Below are 18,591 nucleotides of genomic sequence, written 5' to 3'. Positions count from 1 at the left end.
GATAATTGCGTTGAAGTTGAAACTCTGTGTACTAGGAAGAGCAAAGGGCTACACCACATTTCACATGTGAAACCATTTATTGAGAGATAATCTGCCTTTTAACTTTGTCTTTGCCATATAACTTTTCACTTTACATCGGTAGTATGCTTTGTCAGACATAGAATCTGTTACCAAGCAACAATGTTTGAAGTTAAATATCCCGTCAAGAACCAAGAGAACTTATTTAAACAGAAATTACGAATGCATTGTTATTGTGAACAGATGACACAGTGTTATTGAGTGTGTACATTCTTGCTTGTTAGTTGCACGATTACCTAACGACTATAAGGCTCACATACTTAGAACATTTACCAGTACTGCTAATGAGATTTTAGTGCAACATTTTGGTTTACTTGAAAATACATTCTGAATTAAAGTACTTTCTGAGAGATACCAGCTGACACAGTGGTTAGTTTATGTGACAGCTACACGATTATATCACGACGTTACTAATGAGTGACAATTTACAATGTTGCTTTTGCGGTGTATCTGTTTTATATCTGCACAGTTTTTCTGAATTCTTCTGGAAAGCAAAACATGTTTTAGTAGTAACTTTTGTGGTATAGCTACAATGAGACAGCCTTTTCCGTAGCACAACAATACGTTACAGCACAGTAATTTCTTCATCACAACAATAAGCGTAATAACTAAGATATCTATATGCAAAGCATTTCACTTTTGTTTATCATGAGGTAAGTACATTGACTTCTGCAGAACTTAGCTTTCGGAGGACAATAACTACAACACTTCCACAGAGATTATCTTACAGCAAGACGCACATTTAGCGCTACAGGACACGTATTTGAGTGATTAATTTTGTACTTAAATCATTTATTTTTAAAGATATTTGAAGTACAATGATACAAAGGTTTTCCATAATACATTTCATTCCATTCTTGTAATCTGTAACACCTGAGGGTATAATTACATTAATCCTCAGGGGGGTACACACCTACTTTGTGTACCATGTGTCTGGCAAGCACAAGGAGCCCTAGCTAATATGGTATTTGCTTATACAACTTTACACATCGGTACCATATTTCTCTAACACAAATTACACAGCTATCTGATCATTTAACTGAGAGAGACAAACTTTTTAATTACATCAGTGACACACGTTTACGCAATTACACCGTTGGATAACTTCACACTTACGAAATTGTATTTTGTCTGTACTTTGTGAACTGTTCATATTTTTTCAGAACCATTGTGATACTATGAGAGCTTTGAATGATGTATTTGGTACGAGATCATGATTTTTAAAGTACGTTTGAGGCAGGTGACACTTTTGACATGAGCAGAGAATTTTTTTTAATTATTGGAGGAAGCTACGACGATTTTGAGATTTGACTGAGGTGTTATGATGTTATTATTACGATAACTATGTGTATTATGCTGTTGCGGTATGTTTATGATTAATAAGCTGATGCTATATGAGAAATTTGATTATGCTACATATTTATAATGATGAAATATTGAAGAATGTCGACGAATATGTATATGTGTAACAAGGTAAGGAATAAGGAGTAGTGGTTAGGCACTCTGATTTGTGAAAAAGGTTGTTGGAAACCAAGAATCGTACTTGTAAGAGTTATGAAATGTGTGTAAATGCGTAAATGTATTCTTTGGACACTGTTATATTCATAAGATTTTGTTTCTACACATTTGCAACGCAAATTCTCGACCCTTGAAATTTTGTGTATGAGACTGTCACTGTAGCGGAAACTGCTGTCGTAAATATTTCCGTAAGAAAGTTAAGTGACCACCTGCACGTAATGCGTCGTGGGCACCTAGCTGTGTCAGATGCCGGGAGAACAAGTCATTAGTGAGTGCCTTGTCAGAGGCACAGGTAGAAAAAAAGAAAGGAGAGGCCATTATCCTCGCTATTGACATTTCCTTGTTGAAAGTATACTGTGGAGCTCGTAATTTATGATATTTACTAAAATGCCTAATGAAATGATTAGAAACATTTTACATCTATTGTCTTTGTAGTTAAGAGATTGCTTATTTTGTTTAATATCTGGTTTCCAGGTGTGTTGCAGCATTAGTTTTATAAAATAAACTTAGATGCATTTGCTAATGTGAACACTTTCTGTCAACAGATCTATTACATAATTATTTTATGATCCACATTCTTCGAAAAAGGAGCTCTTGGAATGGAAAGAACAATAAGAAGGGACTGATAACAATAACTGCATATATAATTTTCTTTTCAAGTACTTGGTAATTTTTTGTAGAATTAGTTTTTGTGGTGCACCACTTTAATTACATAGACATAAAGATGTGAATATACATTTCCCTTATTTGCATTGTTGTTTTTACTGCCATATTTTTTCTGCTTGAGCTATGTCATGTTTAGATATAAGTTATTTCTGCTGCTGTTTGCCAGGCATAGTGCTACTGAATTTTAATTTGTGTTACTCTTCTAAGCTAGTTTTACTACTGATTTATTTTTCTTGTTTGCTGCACAGTGCCTTATATTAGTTGTAGTACTGCAATTGCTTTGCCTATTTAAAATTTTTGTCCTTGATGTTTGTGTGTACCTGGTAATTTTTTGTAGAATTAGTTTTTATGGTGCACCACTTTAATTACATAGGCATTAAGATGTGAATATACATAACCTTATCTGCATTGTTGTTTTTACTGTAATATTTTTTCTGCTTAAGCTATGTCATGTTTAGGTATAAGTTACTGCTGTTTGCCAGGCATAGTGTTACTGAATTTGACTTTGTGTTACTCTGCTAAGCCAGTTTATTACTCATTTATTTTTCTTGTTTGCTGCTCATTGCATATTAGTTGTAATATTGTTGCTTACTTTGCCAATTTGAATTTTTTTGTCATTGCTGTTCGTGTTAATTGTTTTGTGCTGCTGCATTGCCTCGTCCCTTAGTTTAGCATCTGAGCTCAGTAGATTTAAGTTACCTTAAGAGGGGTAGACTATAAGAGAATGAGTTGCGATTAATTGGAAGAAATGCATTGAGACGTTATACAAAAAAGTACAGAAATCAGGTATAGGTAGGATTTTCTTGGAAATAAATGATGAAGTAAGATAATGGAAAATGAATAATGAGGTAAGAAATATGTGAACATATAAATACAGAAAGCATGCTTGAATAGGATTTTTTTGGTGGAAACAACTGTTGAAATAAGACGTAAGATCTATGGAATGAAGTTTTGGGTTGGACTGCAGTACCAACTGTTACACTGAAAACAAACCCTGTCCTTTCCTTTTGTGTTATCCCACTATGTGTTTATGCACCCTTATATATTTGTGTTTTTCCTGTCTTTATGTGTTTAACTGATACGATTTATGTTGTAGAATTTTTCTAATACGCAGCTACATTCACTATGATGAGGAATACTGTTACCCTCAAATATAATTTGCATTAATAATATGTTATTTACTTTGTAAAGATGTTTAGACATTATTTATTCTGTTTTATTTTAATGCTCATGTGTGAAGTTGATGTTTCGAAAGTTATTCTGATCTTTTATGTATGTACTCATGTCATAATTCCTGTAACACTGATGTATATGTTATTTCTATTCTTTTGTAAAGCCTGTATTACTACGAATGTTATCTGTATTGTTATGTTTTTAATGATGTATTTTGTACATTTGTAATTGTATTCTCATGTTATAATATTGTAATTGACACCAGTTCATCAAATTAAGAAACTTGTAAGCATTCATTTCACTGCACACATTTCTGTTGGTCATAGTAATGCACAATATGTGAGAAGTTGGGACTGTTAGTGTTTGCACGTGTGTTACTAATTCAGCAAGGGACTGGATAACAGCATTGCTGGTTCTAAGGACAATTCCAAAAACTTCGTGAGTGGACAAGTGGTGGTTTATGGACTTGCTATATTGTCTGCAAGACTTCTAAGGACAATTCCAAAAATTTTGTGCGTGCACAAGTGGTGCTATATAGACTTGCTATCTTCTCTGCAAGACTCTTCGATGATGATTGTGCACCTGCACAGTCGCAGCAGATGGCTGCTGGCCATCTCTACAAGGACTACAGTGGGTCTACACCTTTGATGACCCACCAATACCATTATTTCTACAAGGACTGCAGTGGGTCTGCACCTCTGGTGCCCCACCTATACCATACTCTCTACCAGGACTACAGTGGGTATACTCTGTGATGACCTACCTACCAATATTCTTCAAAACGTCGAATGACTCTGCTGTGGGTTTGCTCTGTTGTGGCCCATTACCTGTCTGCATGTCAAGAGTCAGCACTGTCTTTCCGTTGGGAGGACAACACTACTTCTTCAAGACTGCATGGAAATCCACTACTTCTGTGTGCAATTTCTTTTACTAATGAGACTTTGTGAAAAAAAACTGTAATTACTATTATGATGAATGATCAGGACTATCTTTATGGACTGTGAGAAAATTTTAGCTTTTGACCAACATTGTATCAATAAGTGTGTGCATTTGATTTCTTTGTTATTGTAATTACGATTATGAAAAATTTTAACAAATATGTATTGCCCAGTGTCCAAAACAATTTGTAAAATTTTTTGTGGGGAGCATGGGGGCTATGTAAGTAGGCTGTTTATGTTTTCTTATTGGCAACGTTACGTAGCGCTCTGTACGAAAATCACTGGATGTGAACAGCGCGTAGCGTTGCGCAGTTGGAGGTGAACCGCCAGCAGTGGTGGATGTGGGGAGAGAGATTACGGAGTTTTGAAATTGTTATACTGGATATTATGAACTGCTATGTATATTATGGTTTTTCAACACTATTAAGGTAAATACATTGTTTGTTCTCTGTTAAAATCTTTCATTTGCTAACTATGCTTATCAGTAGTTAGTGCCTTCAGTAGTTTGAATCTGTTATTTAGCTGGCAGTAGTGGCGCTCGCTGTATTGCAGTAGTTCGAGTAATGAAGATTTTTGTGAGGTAAGTTATTTGTGAAAGGTATAGGTTAATGTTAGTCAGGGCCATTCTTTTGTAGGGATTTTTGAAAGTCAGATTGCGTTGCGCTAAAAATATTGTATGTCAGTTTAAGCATAGTCTTGTATAATTTTTCTAAGGGGACGTTTCACAAATAACTCTTCTTTAGAAACGCTTTTCTTGCGATTGCGGGTCAGCATTCTATATCCTCTCAACTCCGGCCGTCATAAGTTATTTTGCTGCCCAAATAGCAAAACTCGTCTCGTACTATTGGTGTCTCACTTCCTAATCTAATTCCCTCAATACTGCCTGATTTAATTCAACTAAATTCCACTACTCTTATTTTGCTTTTATCGATGTTCGTCCTCTTTTCAAGACACTTTGCATTGATTCAATTGCTCTTCCAAGTTCTTTGCTATTTATGACAGAATCACAATATCAACGAATAACCTCAAAATTTTTATTTCCTTCCCTTGAATTTTAATTTCTTCTCGAGATTTTTCTTTGGTTCCATTTACTGCTTGCTTTGTGTACAAATTGCGTAACATTGGGGGTAGGCTACAACCCCATCTCAATCCTTTGTCAACTACTATTTGTTTCCATGCCCTTCGTCTCTTCGCACTGCCATGGTTTCTGTACAAGATGTAAATAACCTTTCGCTCCCTATACTTTACACCTGCTACCTTCGAAATTTCAAATAGTCGAGTCAGCATTGTCAAGAATTTCCTCTAAATCTGCAAATGCTATGCTATAAATGGAGGTTTACTTTTCTTTAACCTATCGTCTAAGGTAAGTCGTAGCGTCAGTATTACCTAGCTTGCTTCAAATTTCTCCGGAATCCAAACTCTTCTTTCAAATGGTTCAAATGGCTCTGAGCACTATGGGACTCAACATCTGAGGTCATCAGTCCGCTAGAACTTAGAACTACGTAAACCTAACCAACCTAAGAACACCACACACATCCATGCCCGAGGCAGGATTCGAACCTGAGACCGTAGCAGTCACGCGGTTCCTGACTGAAGCGCCTAGAACCACCAAACTCGTCTTCCTTTAGTTCGGTTTCTTCATGTTTTTCCGATCTTCTGTTTATAATTCGTGTCAGTATTTTGCAACATGACTTACTGAAATGAAAGTTTGCTTTCTTTGGAATTTCCCCTATCCCAATATACCTTGCACACCATCTCGAACACTTTTGTCATGGCCGATTCTCCCGAGGATATTAGCAGGTCTGAAGGAATGTCGTCAAATCCAGGGGCCTTGTTTCGACTTACGTCTTTCAGTGTTCTGTCAAATGTTTCCCATAGTATCATGTCTGATTCTGAGTATATCTTGTAATTTAAAATCTGCTTCCTAAATTAGCTCTTACTGTTATGTAGTCTGAAACCCTGCTATAGTACCTAGAGTTATTGCTAAGTAGTTGCTCTTCTCAAACAACAGTACATACGAGCAGACCAGTTGCGTCTTTACCTGCAGTTATTCGTACTTAGATACCTGGGCTCTGTCTAAAAGGAAGAGCTCCATGTACTCACAGGGCCGAGCGGCATACGTCTGCTTTCATGCCCTGCACCTAACTCGCTGCAAATGATAACCTGTAGCTATGATCATGCAGTCAAATAGTCTATGCATTTGCTGGAATTGGGACTTAATATAATAAACAGAAATCCGTAATAAAAATTAAATGAATAACTGAATAACAAAGGTTCTATTGTGTTGAATAATATTTATTCAAGAAAGGACGTCTCAAATAAGCGGGAAGTGGTCCTATGATATTTATCAAATGCAGTGAAGTTACACGGATAATGATACAAGAGTCGGAGAAAAATCCCCAAATTAAATATGAAGCGTCTCCTTAGAAACCTCTTAAGTTATTTGATTTTCAAATAGCTGAGTAAAACTGAACGTACTCAGACATTTCTCTCTTTACTTAGTCTAATCATCACTAAGCTGACACACGAAATCTTTTTTTAGCGCAACGCAATATGACTTTCAATAATCCCTACAAAAGAATGGCCCTGACTACCGATAACCTATACCTTTCATGAATCACTTACAAAAATCTTCGTTACTCGAAATACTGCAATACAGCGAGCGCCAATACTGCCAGCTAGATAAAAGACTCTAACTACTGAAGGCACTAACTACTCATAGGCTTAGTTAGCAAATGAAAGATTTTGATGGAGAACAAACAATGTATTTACCTTAATAGTGTTCAAAAGTCATAATATATATATATATATATACACTCCTGGAAATTGAAATAAGAACACCGTGAATTCATTGTCCCAGGAAGGGGAAACTTTATTGACACATTCCTGGGGTCAGATACATCACATGATCACACTGACAGAACCACAGGCACATAGACACAGGCAACAGAGCATGCACAATGTCGGCACTAGTACAGTGTATATCCACCATTCGCAGCAATGCAGGCTGCTATTCTCCCATGGAGACGATCGTAGAGATGCTGGATGTAGTCCTGTGGAACGGCTTGCCATGCCATTTCCACCTGGCGCCTCAGTTGGACCAGCGTTCGTGCTGCACGTGCAGACCGCGTGAGACGACGCTTCATCCAGTCCCAAACATGCTCAATGGGGGACAGATCCGGAGATCTTGCTGGCCAGGGTAGTTGACTTATACCTTCTAGAGCACGTTGGGTGGCACGGGATACATGCGGACGTGCATTGTCCTGTTGGAACAGCAAGTTCCCTTGCCGGTCTAGGAATGGTAGAACGATGGGTTCGATGACGGTTTGGATGTACCGTGCACTATTCAGTGTCCCCTCGACGATCACCAGTGGTGTACGGCCAGTGTAGGAGATCGCTCCCCACACCATGATGCCGGGTGTTGGCCCTGTGTGTCTCGGTCGTATGCAGTCCTGATTGTGGCGCTCACCTGCACGGCGCAAAAACGCATACGACCATCATTGGCACCAAGGCAGAAGCGACTCTCATCGCTGAAGACGACACGTCTCCATTCGTCCCTCCATTCACGCCTGTCGCGACACCACTGGAGGCGGGCTGCACGATGTTGGGGCGTGAGCGGAAGACGGCCTAACGGTGTGCGGGACCGTAGCCCAGCTTCATGGAGACGGTTGCGAATGGTCCTCGCCGATACCCCACGAGCAACAGTGTCCCTAATTTGCTGGGAAGTGGCGGTGCGGTCCCCTACGGCACTGCGTAGGATCCTACGGTCTTGGCGTGCATCCGTGCGTCGCTGCGGTCCGGTCCCAGGTCGACGGGCACGTGCACCTTCCGCCGACCACTGGCGACAACATCGACATACTGTGGAGACCTCACGCCCCACGTGTTGAGCAATTCGGCGGTACGTCCACCCGGCCTCCCGCATGCCCACTATACGCCCTCGCTCAAAGTCCGTCAACTGCACATACGGTTCACGTCCACGCTGTCGCGGCATGCTACCAGTGTTAAAGACTGCGATGGAGCTCCGTATGCCACGGCAAACTGGCTGACACTGACGGCGGCGGTGCACAAATGCTGCGCAGCTAGCGCCATTCGACGGCCAACACCGCGGTTCCTGGTGTGTCCGCTGTGCCGTGCGTGTGATCATTGCTTGTACAGCCCTCTCGCAGTGTCCGGAGCAAGTATGGTGGGTCTGACACACCGGTGTCAATGTGTTCTTTTTTCCATTTCCAGGAGTGTTTATATATATATATATATATCAATTCCTTAGATCCATCTTTACAAATTTAGTTGTTTTGGCGGACACACGTCCAGATACTCCGCTTATAGTGACCTCTCAAAACTCTGGCACCTCTCTCTCCGCATCCACCACTGCTGGCGGCTCACCTCCAACTTCACAACGCTACGCGCTGTTCACATCCGACTGCCCAACACTACACTAGCGAATATTCCAACAATGAATCCAACCAGCCACAGACTGCACACACAGTCAGTGATTTTCATACAGAGCGCTACGTGGCGTTACTAACATAAAAACCTAAACAGCCTACTTACAAATAGCCATCAAAGACTCGAGAAATCTAAGTCCATTTCTTGATACAATGCATGAAGGTTTCGCCAGCTCAAAATAGTTCAGAGCTCAACATGACGATTCACAAATGAACACACACGATACGACGAATAGCAACTCATACTCTGTCTATTTTCAGTTCTGTAAATCAAGCGGCAAAAGTTAGAGTGCTACTCTGGAGCACTTTCAGACATCTCGAAATATAAGTCCCTTTATAAGTTAAAGTCCGGTAGTGGCCATTTACCACCCAGAATGAATCACCTCCACAATCGAAGACCACTTGTTATCACAGGCAGGTGTGCCTTCTTCCACAACTTGCGTAGAAGTGTCCCGAATCGCTTACTTGAGTTCTTCACTCGAAAAGTTCCCATCTCCACATGATTCCTGTAGTGTTCCACTACTGTCTGCTTTCCATTGGCTGAAGGCCATTCTCACCAAAAATACACCGTTCTTACTCTTTAAAGACATAATTTGACTCACATGACCACTTTTTGGACTAATCTAGTATATTGTAATAAAAGTTAAGTAAGAGAAATTCATAAACGTCTGGTTACATTCAAATCATTTACAATAAATACAAGTAATACTTGGTTAGAGATCAATAATCCAGTATTCTTGCGCAAGAGTGCTCATGTTAAATGACTACAGATTATTGGTGAATATTATTTCAACAATTGCTTATACCTTCATAACAGAAGCATCTTTCCGTTCTCTTTGCAACTGTGGTATCTGCTAAAACATGCCACTGACCGCTTTTAGATTAGCAGCTTTTAATGACAACTGCAGTCAATAATTAAATAAAATTACTGCTGAAACAGTAAATTGCTCCTTAAATAACTACACAATTATAACAATTTATGAGGTTCAAATGGTTCAAATGGCCCTGAGCACTATGGGACTTAACAGCTATGGTCATCAGTCCCCTAGAACTTAGAACTACTTAAACCTAACTAACCTAAGGACAGCACACAACACCCGGCCATCACGAGGCAGAGAAAATCCCTGACCCCGCCGGGAATCGAACCCGGGAACCCGGGCGTGGGAAGCGAGAACGCTACCGCACGACCACGAGATGCGGGCTATTTATGAGGTATTCACGCAGTACTACACTACTGGCCATTAAAATTGCTACACCAAGAAGAAATGCAAATGATAAACGGGTATTCATTGCACAATTGTACTATACTACAACTGAAATGTGATTACATTTTCACGCAATATGGGTGCATAGATCCTGAGAAATCAGTATCCAGAACAACCACCTCTGGCCGTAATAACGGCCTTGATACGCCTGGGCATTTAGTCAAACAGAGCTTGGATGGGGTGTACAAGTACAGCTGCCCATGCAGCTTCAACACGATACCACAGTTCATCAAGAGTAGTGACTGGCGTATTGTGACGAGCCAGTTTTCGGCCACCATTGACCAGACGTTTTCAATTGGTGAGAGATCTGGAGAATGTGCTGGCCAGGCCAGCAGTCGAACATTTTCTGTACCCAGAAAGGCCCGTACAGGACCTGCAACATGCGGTCGTGCATTATACTGCTGAAATGTAGGGTTTCGCAGAGATCGAATGAAGGGTAGAGCCACGGGTCGTAACACATCTGAAATGTTACGTCCACTGTACAAAGTGCCGTCAATGCGAACAAGAGGTGATCGAGACCTGTAACCAATGGCACCCCATACCATCACGCCGGGTGATACGCCGGGATCCAGCACGGCGTTCCGTATTACCCTCCTGCACCTCACGGATTCCATATGCTGCTAACAGTCATTGGATTTCCAACAACGCGGGCAGCAATGTCGCGATACGATAAACCGCAATCGCGATAGGCTACAATCCGACCTTGATAAAAGTCGGAAACGTGATGGTACGCATTTCTCCTCCTTTCACGAGGCATCACAACAACGTTTTACCAGGCAACGCCGATCAACTGCTGTTTGTGTATGAGAAATCGGTTGTCGCCACCGGCGCCAACCTTGTGTGAATGCTGTGAAAAGCTACTCATTTGCATATCACAGCATCTTCTTCCTGTCGGTTAAATTTCGCGTCTGTAGCACGTCAACTTCGTGGTGTAGCAATTTTAATGGCCAGTAGTGTATTTCAGCAGATACTTATAGCTTCTTAACAGAAGCGTCTTTTCGTTCTCTTTGCAATTGTGGTATCTGCTAAAACATGCCACTGACCGCTTTTAAATCAGCAGTTTTTAATGGCAATTGCAGTCAGTCACAGTAGGGTAGACTGGGTACGGTTGTGCCAGGGTACGGTTGTGACAGTCGCCATATTAGCCAAACAAAATAGAATAACGTGGAGAGTGGGAGGGAGGCAAAAGCGGTGTGTCTGTCTGGACTTGTGTCACAGTATTGCGTCAGCCGTCGCGCGACAATAACTCTAGCATCGGTCTACATTACTTCTCAACAGTCAAAAGTAAGTTTCTTGATTTCATTTCTTTTAATGATTGTTGCTATATGTGTACTGATAAAGTAATGAGAGTTTCTTCTCGTTAAACGTTAAACATTAGTAGTTTAATATCAGTGATTACTTCGCGCGTAGAAAATTTTGTATTGCCATTGCGATTTTTCTTGTGGAGGAGTGCGTTGGGTACGGTTGTGACATAGGAGGGCAGTTCAATAAGTAATGCAACACATTTTTTTTTCTCGGCCAATTTTGGTTGAAAAAACCGGAAATTTCTTGTGGAATATTTTCAAACATTCCCGCTTCGTCTCGTATAGTTTCATTGACTTCCGACAGGTGGCAGCGCTGTACGGAGCTGTTAAAATGGCGTCTGTAACGGATGTGCGTTGCAAACAACGGGCAGTGATCGAGTTTCTTTTGGCGGAAAACCAGGGCATCTCAGATATTCATAGGCGCTTGCAGAATATATACGGTGATCTGGCAGTGGACAAAAGCACGGTGAGTCGTTGGGCAAAGCGTGTGTCATCATCGCTGCAAGGTCAAGCAAGACTGTCTGATCTCCCGCGTGCGGGCCGGCCGTGCACTCCTGCAATGGCGGAGCGTGCGAACACACTCGTTCGAGATGATCGACGGATCACCATCAAACAACTCAGTGCTCAACTTGACATCTTTGTTGGTAGTGCTGTCACAATTGTTCACCAGTTCTCCTTCTTCATGACAACGCAAGACCTCACACAAGTCTTCGCACCCGAGAGGAGCTCACAAAACTTCAGTGGACTGTTCTTCCTCATGCACCCTACAGCCCCGATCTCGCACCGTCGGATTTCCATATGTTTGGCCCAATGAAGGACGCAATCCGTGGGAGGCACTACGCGGATGATGAAGAAGTTATTGATGCAGTACGACGTTGGCTCCGACATCGACCAGTGGAATGGTACCGTGCAGGCATACAGGCCCTCATTTCAAGGTGGCGTAAGGCCGTAGCATTGAATGGAGATTACGTTGAAAAATACTGTTGTGTTGCTAAAAGATTGGGGAATAACCTGGTGTATTTCAATGCTGAATAAAACAACCCCTGTTTCAGAAAAAAAATGTGTTGCATTACTTATTGAACTGCCCTCGTATTTTCTGAGTACGGTTGTGACATGTTTTAAGCGTACGGTTGTGACATATTTTCTGGGTACCGTTGTGACATGAAGATAATTATTTTTTTCTAGATGCCCAGAAAGAGGTTGAGGAAGACTGACAGAGGGCAGTGTGGCATTACAAAATATGAAGACGCTTATAAAGAAGTGAAAAACGGGAGTTCTATACGCAGAGCCGCGGAAATGCACGAAGTTAATCGCATGTCTTTGCTACGATGCATTCGTAAACGCGATGGAGTCACTGCAGGCCAGAATGAAGACAGCGTCAGCATGGGATATGTCGCACATAATAAAAGTGTTCTCCGAGGAGCAGGAACAGCAGCTGGCACTTTATATAACACGATGCGCAGAAATATATTTTGGCCTTTCTCCGAAAGAGGTGCGGAAGCTAGCTTTCGAACTTAGTACTAAATACAATCTGAAGCGACCTGCTACTTGGCTCGAGAATGAGATGGCTGGCGAGGAATGGTTTCGTTCATTCATGAATAGAAATCCTTCACTCTCTGTTCGCGTAGCTCAAGCAACTAGCCTTTCATGACCAACGAGCTTTAATAAAACAAATGTAAAAGCTTTTTATGGTAATTTGCAAACTGTTATGGACAGACAGAATATGAACCACAGGATATATACAATGTTGACGAAACAGGCGTCACTACTGTCCAAAAACCTGACAAGGTAGTAGCAAGACGTGGGGTACGCCAAGTGGGAGATCTTACTTCAGCTGCGCGAGACACATTAGTCACAATTGCTTTTGCAGTAAATGCCATGGGAATACTATGCCTCCTCTATTTATATTTCCACGGGTTCGTTATCGTGATCATTTTGTTAGGGATGGGCCTGTAGGATCAATTGGGACTGCAAATCCTTCAGGATGGATGCAAGATGAATCGTTCTTAGTATTTCTCCAACATTTTAAGAAATTCTCTAATGCTTCTCAAACGCATAAAGTGTTGCTTTTGCTGGATAACCATTCCTCACACATCCACATCAACACACTGGATTTTTGTAAAGAAAATTGAATCACATTTCTTTCATTTCCTCCACACTGTTCGCACAAACTTCAACCCTTGGATAGATCTGAGTTCGGACCCTTCAAGAAAGCTATAAATTTGTGATGGCTGGATGCCGAGTCACCCTGGAAAAACAATGACAATCTACGATATACCAGGTATTATCAAAACTGCTATGCCTCTGGCTTTCACACAATCGAACATTCAGGCTGGTTTTTGCAAAATTGGTATTCACCCCTATAATCGTAATGTATTTCAAGAAACCGACTTTGCATCTTCCTTTGTTGCGGACAGAGCAAACCCTGACACAGAAAAGAACACTTGTGCAACACCATCTCTTGAAATGCACACACCGAACCCTGAGACTGGGAAAAACAATGCTGGAGTTAACAATGAAATACCACAGTTTTTAACACAAGAATTTGGCTTTTCACCATCGTCTGAAAGAGAAAGACCTGACTCTGGAGAGAACAATCCTGAAAGCAATGATGAACTGGAGCCACTTTCGGCTTCTTTATTATGCGAATCTTCAATCCCAAGTTCAAGTAGTATTGAGCTAACTGCGTCATTGTCAGCCACTCCACCTGTTTTCTCACCTGAAATTGTTCGGCCTTTTCCTAAGGCTCCGCAAAGAAAAACAAGAGGTCCCAGAAATAAAAAGTCAACCATTTATACAGACACGCCTGAAAAAGAGGGAGTTAGGCAAGAATATGACGAAAAAGAAAAACGATTGAAGGCTCAGCAGGTAAAGAAACATCTTACTGAATCAAGAGGAATAAATAACGGAAAAGGAAAAAACAAAGCAAAGAAAAGGAAGATACCACCATCGTCATCAGATGAAGAAGATTATTTCTGTCTGGTTTGCTTAGGCCCATATTCAAAAAGTAGGCCTGGCGAAAAATGGATAAAATGTCAAGAAAATTTGAGCTCTGGTCCCACTTGGAGTGCGCAGGCGGCAGTCGGTTTTACGTTTGTCGTAATTGTGATGAGTCCGACCAGATCTCAGTGTCGTACTTTTGCACTTTTAGAACTAAGAATCAACCTTATATTTCTACTGTTCTTTGTTTTTTTGTGATCATATTTACACAAATGCTTAGATTTTCCTTGAATAAGACATTTTAAGATTTTTGTTTCACTGGTTTTTATAATGCCTATTTATTTATACACTCCTGGAAATGGAAAAAAGAACACATTGACACCGGTGTGTAAGACCCACCATACTTGCTCCGGACACTGCGAGAGGGCTGTACAAGCAATGATCACACGCACGGCACAGCGGACACACCAGGAACCGCGGTGTTGGCCGTCGAATGGCGCTAGCTGCGCAGCATTTGTGCACCGCCGCCGTCAGTGTCAGCCAGTTTGCCGTGGCATACGGAGCTCCATCGCAGTCTTTAACACTGGTAGCATGCCACGACAGCGTGGACGTGAACCGTATGTGCAGTTGACGGACTTTGAGCGAGGGCGTATAGTGGGCATGCGGGAGGCCGGGTGGACGTACCGCCGAATTGCTCAACACGTGGGGCGTGAGGTCTCCACAGTACATCGATGTTGTCGCCAGTGGTCGGCGGAAGGTGCACGTGCCCGTCGACCTGGGACCGGATCGCAGCGACGCACGGATGCACGCCAAGACCGTAGGATCCTACGCAGTGCCGTAGGGAACCGCACCGCCACTTCCCAGCAAATTAGGGACACTGTTGCTCCTGGGGTATCGGCGAGGACCATTCGCAACCGTCTCCATGAAGCTGGGCTACGGCCCCGAACACCGTTAGGCCGTCTTCCGCTCACGCCCCAACATCGTGCAGCCCGCCTCCAGTGGTGTCGCGACAGGCGTGAATGGAGGGACTAATGGAGACGTGTCGTCTTCAGCGATGAGAGTCGCTTCTGCCTTGGTGCCAATGATGGTCGTATGCGTGTTTGGCGCCGTGCAGGTGAGCGCCACAATCAGGACTGCATACGACCGAGGCACACAGGGCCAACACCCGGCATCATGGTGTGGGGAGCGATCTCCTCACTGGCCGTACACCACTGGTGATCGTCGAGGGGACACTGAATAGTGTACGGTACATCCAAACCGTCATCGAACCCATCGTTCTACCATTCCTAGACCGGCAAGGGAACTTGCTGTTCCAACAGGACAATGCACGTCCGCACGTATCCCGTGCCACCAAACATGCTCTAGAAGGTGTAAGTCAACTACCCTGGCCAGCAAGATCTCAGGATCTGTCCCCCACTGAGCATGTTTGGGACTGGATGAAGCGTCGTCTCTCGCGGTCTGCACGTCCAGCACGAACGCTGGTCCAACTGAGGCGCCAGGTGGAAATGGCATGGCAAGCCGTTCCACAGGACTACATCCAGCATCTCTACGATCGTCTCCATGGGAGAATAGCAGCCTGCATTGCTGCGAAAGGTGGATATACATTGTACTAGTGCCGACATTGTGCATGCTCTGTTGCCTGTGTCTATGTGCCTGTGGTTCTGTCAGTGTGATCATGTGATGTATCTGACCCCAGGAATGTGTCAATAAAGTTTCCCCTTCCTGGGACAATGAATTCACGGTGTTCTTATTTCAATTTCCAGGAGTGTATGTTTTGTATTTCAACACACTTATTATATGGTATAGTTTGATATTTTAGTTAAATTCTTTCGCTGATTGTAATATGATGACTGCTATAATGACAGCTTAGATGCTAGAGTTCCTTATTAATTACAAGCTATTAAAATGTTCCAAGATTATATTTCTTTTGTTGCAAAAAAGTTACATTTTTACAGAAGAAGATGATGTTGCTATTATGTTAGATATTAGTTGCAATAAAACTCGTTTTATATTATTTTGATGCAATATTTAACGTGTCACTAGCGCCCCCAGGTACTGTCACAACCGCCCCTGGGGTGTGGTCTGTTGTGACATTTTTCATTTTTTTTTCTAATTTGCTCCTATGAGATAACCATTGTAACTAGCGACAAAATTTTAATATTTTCATTTAGACAAATGCACACTGTACTATAAAAACATTTTTACTCCATCTAACTCGCATAGTAACAACAATATAGGGAATCAAATGAAAATTGTCACAACCATTCCCAGTCTACCCTACTGCTGAAACACTAAATTGTTCATGAAACAACTAGACAAGTATAACAATATATGAGATATTGACGCTGTACTAATTAGCCCTGTAAACGCAGAGAATACTAGGTTCTCATGTACATTTGCGTTACAAAGAAGTTGTAAAAGACGTCATAAGTCAATATGTGAAATAGATAACTATCGTGCAATGTTATCATCGGAGATATCAAATGTTGTAATCGCATGAAGAGTTTAAAAGTTTTTCTTTCAGAAGTTCATTGTGAAAATGTTTATTTTCTGTGAAATATTAACTTCTGTAATTTTAGGGATTTTGAAATATAGTTGTGTCACTGGACGTGCCTCATTTTTCTTCGGCCGCAGATGTATTCAGATTCCTTTTAATATGTAACTGCGATTTATTGTCGGTGTTCAGAGAGCTGTAACTTGGCCATCTTTAGGATTGTCTGACACTCCACCATTTCTTGTAGAATTGTCTGTTCTCTTAAGAGACCGACCGTTGTCAAAATTCCCCACACCAGGACTTTCCTCACATCCGGCGCCTCGTCCAACTCTGCACCTGACTGGCGTGTACCAATCGCGTAGCCGGAAGCCGGAACTGGTCGCTAGAGTTCAGCCGCACAACGAACACGCCTTACCTTGTACTCCAGGCGGTTGATTAACTCGCCTAAATACGCGTAACGCTGCAGCCTTCTAGTGCCTCCAAGCGTCTTCCAAGTACACAACATTCTTTCGTCAGTCTTAAACGAAGTTTTAACGATTATAAAATCATTTTTTGCCTAAAATTCTACCAGATGGCTGCGTATTTGATTCATTTCCCTTGTCATTGTTCTCCTATTGTTTTTCGTTCTCTTCGTTTCGCTTCAACAGAATTCCCACCACACTTACATTATCTTCTCCCTTAAGTGCCTATATAATTTGCGTTATCATCGTACCACTTCCAGTCTCATCACATACGAAAGTAGATGCCATATAAACTTGTCCTATTGTGGTGGGTAGATACTTCATGTATACCTTGACTAATGTAATCCGTTCTCTATGTTCATAGTAGCTTACCAAAGTTCCTGTTTTCTTTTTCTTTATTAAGCCTATACCTCTGTTACCACTATCTGGTTTTTTGTTGATAAGCCCTTACCCATCTGGTCAGAAGCCCTGTGCTCCGTGTCACCACACTTCCGTAATAACCACTACATCCGATTTCAACCCATCAACTTCTCTAACCCACGTATCCGACTAAGAGATTTACATTCCACGCTCTGATCCACAGATTGCCAAATTTGTTTTCACTGATGACAATATCTTCCAAAGTACTCCCTTCCCAGAGATCTGAATGGGAGACTACACTCCTGGAAATGGAAAAAAGAACACATTGACACCGGTGTGTCAGACCCACCATACTTGCTCCGGACACTGCGAGAGGGCTGTACAAGCAATGATCACACGCACGGCACAGCGGACACACCAGGAACCGCGGTGTTGGCCGTCGAATGGCGCTAGCTGCGCAGCATTTGTGCACCGCCGCCGTCAGTGACAGCCAGTTTGCCGTGGCATACGGAGCTCCATCGCAGTCTTTAACACTGGTAGCATGCCGCGACAGCGTGGACGTGAACCGTATGTGCAGTTGACGGACTTTGAGCGAGGGCGTATAGTGGGCATGCGAGAGGCCGGGTGGACGTACCGCCGAATTGCTCAACACGTGGGGCGTGAGGTCTCCACAGTACATCGATGTTGTCGCCAGTGGTCGGCGGAAGGTGCACGTGCCCGTCGACCTGGGACCGGACCGCAGCGACGCACGGATGCATGCCAAGACCGTAGGATCCTACGCAGTGCCGTAGGGGACCGCACCGCCACTTCCCAGCAAATTAGGGACACTGTTGCTCCTGGGGTATCGGCGAGGACCATTCGCAACCGTCTCCATGAAGTTGGGCTACGGTCCCGCACACCGTTAGGCCGTCTTCCGCTCACGCCCCAACATCGTGCAGCCCGCCTCCAG

This window comes from Schistocerca cancellata, chromosome 5 (assembly GCF_023864275.1).
Source record: "Schistocerca cancellata isolate TAMUIC-IGC-003103 chromosome 5, iqSchCanc2.1, whole genome shotgun sequence".
In the NCBI taxonomy this organism is placed as follows: Eukaryota; Metazoa; Arthropoda; class Insecta; order Orthoptera; family Acrididae; genus Schistocerca; species Schistocerca cancellata.
Note: the sequence above shows the minus strand (reverse complement) of the source record.